This window comes from Oryza glaberrima, chromosome 1 (assembly GCF_000147395.1).
Source record: "Oryza glaberrima chromosome 1, OglaRS2, whole genome shotgun sequence".
In the NCBI taxonomy this organism is placed as follows: Eukaryota; Viridiplantae; Streptophyta; class Magnoliopsida; order Poales; family Poaceae; genus Oryza; species Oryza glaberrima.
The window spans coordinates 860376-870548 of NC_068326.1; the positions used below are offsets into that span (position 1 = coordinate 860376).

The 10173-nt window shown below is 43.7% G+C and overlaps 1 pseudogene; it reads left to right on the forward strand.

Moving 5' to 3' along the window:
• The first annotated feature begins 5297 nt into the window (after positions 1-5297).
• LOC127769941 (uncharacterized) lies at positions 5298-9351 on the forward strand (annotated as a pseudogene).
• The last annotated feature ends 822 nt before the right edge of the window (positions 9352-10173 follow it).

The following is a 10173-nucleotide window of genomic DNA, read 5'->3' on the forward strand; positions in this document are numbered from 1 at the left end:
AAAGTTTTGGCGTATCACATCGGATATTATATAGGTTATCGTATGTGATGTTCGGTCACTTAATAAAAAACTAATTACAGAATCCATCAGTAAACTGCAAGACGAATTTATTAAGCCTAATTAATCCTCATTAGTAAATGTTTACTGTAGCATCACATTGTCAAGTCATAGAACAATTAGGCTTAAAAGATTCGTCTCGCAAATTAGTTGTAATCCGTGCAATTAGTTATTTTTTAGTCTATATTTAATATTTCATATAGATATTTAAATGTTCGATGTGACAGGGTGGGATTCTAAACAGGACAGACGACATGGAAAAAATGCATCCTAGATATTTCTGATAAAAAAAATAAATGAACTATATAGTTTCAAATAGATGCATGCCTCACCCTATCACCAGCGTAGCACGTCCTTGAGGCCGAGTTTGCTTCCAAAATTTTTCCAATTTTTTCATTGTATCGAAATTTTTCTACACACATAAACTTTTAATTTTTTCGTCACATCGTATTAATTTTAACCAAACTTACAATTTAGCGTTAACTATGCTTTCCTGTTGCAAGGAAAAGCAAAAGCAAAAGCAAAACCAAACCACAAGGCATCACAGCACATCACATCAGGAGTAGCCGTGCTAGGAATAGCTACAGCTGCTACTCCACCAGTACATCGATCCCCTCCACCAGTACACAATCCAGCCTGCGCCCTGCGGCTCTGCGCTGCGAGATGGTGGTTTGGTATGGTGGTGTTACGCGCGCGCCCTTCAAACCCAACCAAAACTCAGCAGCTTTTTTTTCTCTCTTTTTTATTTTGATCTTGAAAACAACAGCAACTAGGTGCTTTCCCTTTGTTCGTGCAAGCGAGGTGAAGACGTGAAGTCCATTTTATGTGTATGGCCTGTCTCCTTTCCCGTCAAACTTTATTTTGCGTCCTCCATTCGGCGGCCCAACGCGGGAGCAGCTGAAGCCGTCCGATCGAATGGCTGGTCCAGATTAATCCTGACCTAAATAAATACACCTAAAACCTAACCCTAACCTTAGGATTCATTCCCCCCGTTGCCCCCGATCTCCCCAGAGCGACGGCGCCCCCCTCCCCCCCCCCCCCCCCAAAGCATAGGGGTGGGCACATTTAGACCGAACTGAAGAACCGAATCGAAAAAATCGAGACCGAAAAATTTAGTTTCCTGTTCGGTCCCAGTCATCAAAAGACTGAATTTATTTCGGTCAATTTGGTTATTGGGCTCGGTTAACCGAATTAACCGAAAATGACCGAAATTTTGGCCTAACAGACGAAGCCCAATAAGCCCAGTAGTTATCTAACCCTAGAAGTGATACCATAGGCGCACAGCAGTCCCAGTCATGCCGTATTCCGCATCCTCTCGGCCTCTGCCTCCACCGCGCGTGTCAGGGTTATGGATACCACATACCTAATAATAGTCGACTAAATCTCAACAGGGCCCACCACATACCATGTCTTATACGGAAACTGACCTCGGATATGGGAGGAGTTCCGGATAAGGATAGACAACCAGAGTTCTACATGGAAACGACAAGGACTACTCGGATTGTATCCATATTGGTTTCCCTAGTTCTATTTGGACAAGGGGACATCTATGGGTATAAATACAAGGCCCCCTAGAAGGAGAGGGGACACAATCAACATACACGGAACAACAGAAGCCACAACATACAAGTCAACATACGCCAAGACAAGACGCCGGATATCGACTTCAGGGATAGGCATGGCTAGTCCCCTACGGTGCCTATGGCTACCGTCAGGAGAGATATAGCGCTATCTCTGATCTCGCCGGATGCGGATTCAAGGGGGAAGGCTACCCTGTTATCGACTACGAGTCAGACCTTCAGACCGCCATGTCGACAACAGTTAGATAGGCTACCCCAAATATTGTACTAGTGTGATTATGATGAATAAGAGCAACGACCGGCTTCGGCCAACAGGATGTAGGGTTATTACCTGACAATTCAGGGGCCCGAACCTGTAAAAAAATCCATGTCTCCGTCTCTTTTATCTTAGTCTCGCGTATATGCTAGTATCAACGATCCACATACTATGCAAATACCGGAATCGCGACATCAAACGTCGACAGTGCGGTCGCGCCGCTGCCATCCACCGCGCCCGGCCTCCGCCTCCAGCCCTCCACCGCGCCAGTGCCGCCTCCGCCTCTGCCCTCCACCGCGCAAGAGCCGCCTCGCCTCCGTTCTCCACCGCGCCGGAGCCGCCTCCGTCCTCCACCGCGCCGGAGCCACCTCGCCTCCGCCCTCCACTGCACCGGAGCCGCCTCGCCTCCGTTCTCCACCGTGTCGGCATCCATCGCGCCGCGGCCGCTGCCTCCGCCTTGGCGACGACGGCTACATCCTAGTTGGCTGTTCGTGTACTTATTTACTACTGCTTGATCACAATTTGTGAACCTAGTTGGCTGTTGCTTCTTGCTTGATCACAATCTGTGAACTACTAAACTTATTTACTACTGCTTGTGCTTGATATGTGATGTAATGTTACTCATCAACCCAGAACTTCAGTTCTGAGACCTGTGCTATTTATTCTTGTATATTATCTTGTATTTTTGTGATATATATATATGTGAAAAAATGTCTCAAAAGAGGGGATGTGCTGTCAAAACTTTTCATTTCAAACTTACTACTGAAAATTTCGGTCAGATCGAGACTGAGACCCAAAAGACCGAGACCGAATTTACCGGTCCTGAGTTTTTTTTGGATGAAATTCGGCCCTGAGTTTTCGAAGACCGAAATACCCGAAAGACAGAAGACCGAGACCGAATTTTTCGATCTGACCGAACGCCCACCCCTACCCGAGCGGCTGCGGCAGCGCGAAGCAGCGACCGACAAGCGATGCCCCCGATCCTCTCTCTCAAGGCGACGACGGTGGCGGCGCGGAGCAGCGGCCGGCCTCCTCTCCCTCGCCATGGGGCCTCGTGAGAGCTCGACTGTGGCGGCGGCAGCGCCCTTCCCTCCACTGGATCCAGCGGGAGGGGAGGCGGCGGCGGCGGCCTCCCCTCCACCGGATCGAGCGGGAGGAGAGCCGGCGGTGGCGGTTCGGTGGTGACCTCCCCTTCGGTCTATTTTTTAGATATATTTGTGTGTATATGCTTTCTCCGATTTTATTTGTGTGATTGAATTCCGATTTGGATTTTTTTTTTTGGGGGGGGGAGGGGTGATTGAATTCCGATTGGGATTTTAGGGGCGGAGGGGGGGTGACGGACGAAAAATTGGCATACTGATGAGGTGACGTACGGAAAAATATGGATCTTTTAATTAGTTAAGATATGTAACGAATCATGACTTGGATATGACGTTTCCTTGTATATTACGGAACGGCCTAAAGTCTAGGTTTGATAATGTTGTAAAGTAGATTTAGGAAACCGATACCATATTGGTTAAGGTTTCTATCTTGTAATAATGCCCCACATCCTATATAAGGTGGGCACTGGGCTGGAAGCCTTCTAAGGAATGATTCACAAACAGATCGTCAGATCAATACTACACCCGACGGATTCGAATCCCCAAACAGGAGTGGGGTATTTTCTCTCATTGAGAGGGCCTGGACCTGTCTAAATCCTTGTCTCCACATCCATCTACTTTTAGGTCTCATGCACTATCCCTTTATATTATCGAAATTTTGTTTGGACACATATCTTTGCCTCTCCTTTCTTGTTCGATCGCTCACTTCCATTTCGGGGAGCCATTAATGGGCGCAAGAGAAAACTGCACGGCCAAACAGTTTCCTTTTCCGTGAAACGAAGCCTCCCGAGGAGATGGATCGATGTCGTTCGCTACTAATCCGAACTATACGCGAATCCCATCACAGATGCCGCATATCCCGTCCAAATTATCTATATGCGGTACTACTTCATAATCGCATCGCGGTTTTCTTTTTATCATTTGTTATTTTTACCAAAGGACCACAGCAGGGTTTTTATTTTTAAATAATGACCTCAGCAGGGTTTATTTTTTTGTTGTTTAAGTAAAAACCACTCCTCTCAGATTTACAAAAAACCAACAAAAGGGACAAAGCCTGACAACTTTCGATCAAAACCGTATAGAAACCAACTAATATAATACCGATCGGCTTCCACAAACAGAGAATCACCAGTTTCACGAAAACCGTTGAATCCTGGACCTCAGTCCGTTTCTTAGTCCACTCCCTCTTCGTCTCATTGCTAGGCTGATTCAACAAGGTCGGTGCTGTGGCCGCTACCCCGATTTGGCGCAGCTGCCGTCGCCCGTCATGGGTAAGCGTCGTCGAATCGCGCCTCCGTCCACTAGCTCCCCCTATCTGCCTCTAGCCCTCTACCAAGAAATACCATCGTTGTAACCTTTGCCAAGCCACCGTGTGTGCGGGTCACGGGGTGGGTTGGGAGGGAAAGATGGAGAGAGAGGAAGAAGCACATAGATTGACATGTGGAACCCACTAGCTATTAGATTGGAGAGGGTAATAAAGAGAATGTTAGAGTGAAAGACAAATTTGACTCTAATATTTTGTAAGCTAGCCAAATAGAGATTTAAAAAGTTAAATTTAGAGAGACCGTTAAAGATGCTATTATACACTCGGGCAACAGCTGCATCATATCATTGCCTTGATCTCCTCTAGGAGGAAACACCACATGGCTTTGTCTGGTGCTCTCTTCACATTAGGCATGACCGAGCTAGCTACACGCAAATACTCCCTTCATTTCATACTTATTATAAGTCGCTTTAATTTTTTGTGTAATCTTTTAATTGTTTGATCAAACTTAAAAAAAAACTAGCAACATCTAAAATACCAAATTAGTTCTATTAAATCCAACACTGAGTATATATTTTGATAATGGGTTTATTTTATGTTGAAAATGTTGTTGTATTATTCAATAAATTTGGTTAAACTTAAAGAAAATCAAAACAATTTGCAATATGAAACGAAGGGGGTAGTATATGCGCATATATCATACATGAACCATATTGACAAGTGAGGATACTCGCAAAAATACAGACATTTATTTTTTAAAGCCCCAGGCTCAGTATGGTTTTTGATAAAATTGATGAACGACGGAATTTCTAGATATAGTAGTCTGTTAGTATTTGTTAATTGTTACTACAAAGATTAGGGTTGAACTCTGTGTGTGTGTGTGTGTGTTTTGTTTGAAGGAGAGAATTAGGATAGACTAGATCAAATCTACCCGTTGGAGTTGAACTCTAAGGGGGAGAGAGAGAAGCAGCATGAAGAGGGGAGAGGGTAGGGCCGGGTAACACAGTACTATGCATGCAGCTTCTTCTTCCTCCCTCCTTTCTCCACTGCAGTAGTTCTTGGGTTTGTGAGACTCCCACAGAGAGCATGATTCACTCCGGCGGCCGCCGCCGCCGCCACCGCCGCGGCAGCAAAGGGCCGTACGAGCGCGGCGGCGACGGGGAGGTGGACGGAAGCGCACGCGAAGCCAAGGGCTGCATGGACGCAGCGGCGACGGACGCACAGGCAGGCTCCACGTTGGGCAGCGGCTGCTGTGCTGCTATGGCTCACGCATGGATGGAGGAGTTTTCCGGGGACTCTACGCTGTGCAGGAACAAGGTAACTCTTCTTGTACACGTCATCCGTGGTGTTTCTTGGTTCTGTCTTGTGTGTCTCCTTAGATCTACTTAGGGCTCCCTCACAAAATAGACCTATTTTCTTTCTTTCTTGTTCAAATATACCTCCTCCCCGCCTGCCTTCGGATGCGACCGAGAATGAAATCTGTTGTTCCCAAGTGTGATGCAAACATGCTGCTGCTAATTTTTTTTTAATGCATTGGGTTTTGTCTTATTAACAAGATTTTGGGTAAAGATGGTACGGCGCTTCGTCTTACTAAGATCAATCTCATGTTCGTTCTGCTATATGCTATTGTTTATGCTCTTTTGTTGATTCTTTTGTTTGGGTTGTCTTGGTAACGCAGGAGGAGGTGAAAGAGGTCCGTGTGAAGCACAATGCCCCTGCAGCACCATTGTCTTGCTTGCTCAAGTCTTCGGTAAAAAAAGAACCCTCTGATTTTCAAGTTAGGCGTAAATTTGTCTACTTTTCCAACTCACGGTTTAGTTATAAAGTATGACATAATTTCTTTCTTTTTTGCAGCTAAGCATAAACCCATTGAAAGAGACTGACATGATTTTGCTTGAGAGGGGATTCTGCCACTGTGAGAAGGTTTGAACCGCATCTTCTATGATTTAGTTACGGGCATTCTATTTTGTATATGCTCTTTAACTTCTCGAGGTTTTCAAGTATAGCTTCCCATGCTAATTTAATACTTTGTCTCGGGGATGTTTTGTTGGAATCAGACATTATTTCTTATGCCTGCACAATTGATGACTGATGTATCCTGCACACACCTCTTAGTTAAGCAATGTGTATGTACATAATTAACATGTAATGCCGTATCTTCCTCTATTTCAAATTTGTTATAGAGATTTATTTTTTCTCTTTTTAGGGGGAAGAACTACCAAAAAAAATCAACAGGAACCACCACCGCATCAACTTTTACAGCAGAAGAACCATCAGCAATGTCAGCAACAAGCTGATCACACTCCAAAGTCGATGGTGCAGAAGCCTGAGGTACGTTGCTACTTTAACACCGTGAAATGGATCGTATCTGGTTTGCGTCCAATCGGGTGTTGCGAGTAGCGACACTTTGAAACGGGACGTGCATCTCTTCTTCTTCTTCTGTAGGCTGTAGCTAGTGACTCGTGATGGCGATCTAATCCTTTCCCCATTTCGTTCGCCCAGCTGTTGCTTCTGGGATCACCATGGCATGTCATGTATGGTGCTGGTTTTCTTCTTTGTTTTAAGGAGAGAATTTGCATAGATTGATCAAGTCTACTGTGAGGGACCCACGTTTCACATTTTCTATAAACTTGATTAAATTTAAAAATGTTTGGCTAAGGAAAAAGTATAAACTACTTATAACATGAAACGGGGAAATATTGTTTATGCTCTTTTGCTGATTTCTTCCTTTTGGTTGTCTTGACTGCAGCAGAACACGCATGAGGAGGTGAAGGAGGTCCATTTGAAACAGAATGTCCCTGCACCATCTTCTTACCTGCATAAGTCCTCGGTAAAAAAGACCCCCTCTAATTCACAAGTCAGCCATAAATTTGTCTATTTTCCTTTGGGTTGTCCTGAATGTAGTAGAACACGCAGGAGGAGGTGAAGGAAGTCCATGTGAAGGAGAATGTCCCTGCACCATCTTCCTACTTGCTCAAGTCCTCGGTAAAAAAGATCCCACTAATTCTCAAGTCAACCATAAATTTGTCTACTTTTTGGGCCCGGTTTAGTTACAAAGTAGTATGACCTATTTTTTTTATTTCTACATCTAACCATAATTATCTTGGATTTTCAATTTTTAACCTAGAGAGAAATGTTAAATCTAATCCGTATACATGATTATAATCTGTAAACATCTTAAAGTAATGTGTGCGCCACTTCTTTTAATGCACTGTTGCTCTTCATCTTAAGTAATGTGCACGTACATAATTATCTTGGATTTTCAATTTTTAACCTAAAGGGAAATGTTGAAACTAATCTGTGTACATGATAATAATATGTAGACAACTTAGAGTAATGTGTGCGCCACTTTTATTACTGCACATCAACTTACTAACAAGATTTATTCAATCTCGCATTCAAATAAATCTCGCATTCATTGTTTGTTGTGATATGCTGTTATTTATGCTCTTTTGCCGTTATTTCTCTGCAGGGGTTAAAATCACTATTTGTGAAGGCTTCTGGTGTTAGTGTATCCATACAAGTAGATGTATCTAACACAAAAGTTGATTATCTGATCAATTCTGCCTGTGAAAAGTTAGGTGTCAAAGCTCAGGATACCTATGCAGTGTTGTGCGGTAAAGTTTTAGACTATGATAAATCATTGTCGGAGTACCTATTGTATCAAAACTCAACCGTTGAAATCCGCTATCGAGGAAGAGCTGGACAGTGAGTATTATCTATTTAAAATTGTTATTTTTTTTATTTGTACATGTCTATAACATTGTAACATTGTGTTTTGCTGTAGGCTAAATTGGGATCAAAAATTCAATGTTAATGATACAGTTCTGTATTATGATGTTAACTTAGATCCAGCTCTTCAAAATGCTGGAATCCAGGCATTCCAATATGCACGGTTTTTCTCGGATTTTTCCTCATACAATATTCAGAAGGTGTTGATGCATGTTACTGAACAACATCGTGCAGGGTGGAGTTATGATGGGGGTTTTAATAGCCAGAACATTATCTTTCATGATGGCGCAGTTAGTATAGAAAATGTCCCTGTAGTGGCATTTGATAAAGATCCATGTGCTCGGGATTATACTAGTCTCTACAATATATTCTCTACAAGGTTTGGACCAGTGTATCCAGTACATTTCGATCATCTCCTTGAATTCCTAAGAACATGTCCTTGTGGGGTGAACTCCAGAAACGATGCAATAGTTGCGTTTGTCACAAATCATCCTAGTATTGAAACATATGTTGATAGGATGAAACAATTGATGATTTTAGACAATGTGGTACATAGACACCCTGCACATCTTCAGGCTAATATACAAGCTATGGCAGCATATGCTTCACACGCTAGTTTAAGAGCTAGTATGGGACCATATGCATATGCTTGGAAAGGTTCTGCGCAGCTTGTTCCTGAACTCAATAATGTTCTTATCTATCGACCACCCGGGAAACCATTACAATGGAAAAATCCCTTATATACTGATAATGCAAAAGGTTGTCTGCATTTTGCCAATAATTTTTTGAAGCATGCAAGAAACAGGGTTAGTATAATACTTACTCCATTATTTTTTCACTAGTGAAAACATATTTATGTCTAACACTGTTTTTTCACTAAACAGTTCCCAGAAGAACAAATTGAGGCAGCATTTGCTCTACACATGGAAAATTTCCTGCCAAAGATATTACAGGGACTAGCTGAACTTGCTGATCGCACCCCAAACAGACAATACATCAATGACATGTAAGTGGATCTCAAATCTTGACAAAATCTTTCTCAACCTAAAATATTTCTCAATCAAGTTTAAAAGATGAAATGAGATTATTTTTGTAGGCTTTCAAACCCACTGGCGGATATAAGCACGGGAAATTAGATTCGGAGATGCATGTAAGACAAATTGATCAAAAATTGACTTAATATTTTATTCTTCATACTATCATTGCATTCTTATGTTTAATATGTAGGAAGCAACAATCTGGAGATATTTTAATTGGAAAGCTGTGAAGGAATGTCATTGTATTGGAATGTCATTGTATCTTGCTCCGGCCTCATGGAGGCATGTATCTTCTCTGTTTCTTTGGACCGGTGTTGATTGTGTTGCAGCATGGTGGGATGGCGTCATGCTGGAATGCAAAGATAAACAACCATGTTAGAAGCTATTTAATTTAGCTAGTTATTGTATTGTATGAACATCACTACATTCGCTCTTAATTTAGTAGTACTAGTAACTTGTTGTGCTGAGGAGTACTACTACTACCACTACTACTACATGTTTGTATGCCTGTCTGTTTGGATTGGTTTGGTTTCTGTTTGGATTAGTAGCCGCTTGCTCAGCTCAACCGAACCAGAGATGAGAGGCCCTGCCGGAGCGCGGGCGATCTGCTTGCATGCATCTACGCGTGCAGTACAGCGAAAGTCGGACCGAGAAAACGTACCTCGCGAGTCAGGCCCGCTTCTCGCTGTCGACCACGTCTCTCGACATGGCGCCCGAGTCGTCCTGAGCTCGGCCGGCCATCTGCGGTGACGAAGCCACCAGATCCGGCGCCTCCCGGCCGATTCGTCGCAATCGCCTCCCTCGCTGGATATGCCGGCCGCAAAGCTCGCAGCCGCCGGATGCCCGTCCGCTCCGAGGTCAGCGTCTTCCTCGGCGGCCTCCGTTAGCTCCTCCCGCTCCGAGGCCAGCGTCTTCCTCGGCGGCCTCCACTCCTCCTCCTGCTCTTAGCCGGCCGCTACCGGCGACAAACACAAGAAGCTGCTCCCCCTCCATTTTGCCTTTCCTTTTCTTTTTCTTCTATTTTTTTCCATCGACCTTGCGCTATTTATAGAACGTACTATGACGTCACTGTCAAACGGTGGTGACAACATCATTTTCAATAATATTCTAAAAGAGAACAATGCCACCCTCACTTCTTTCATGGAGT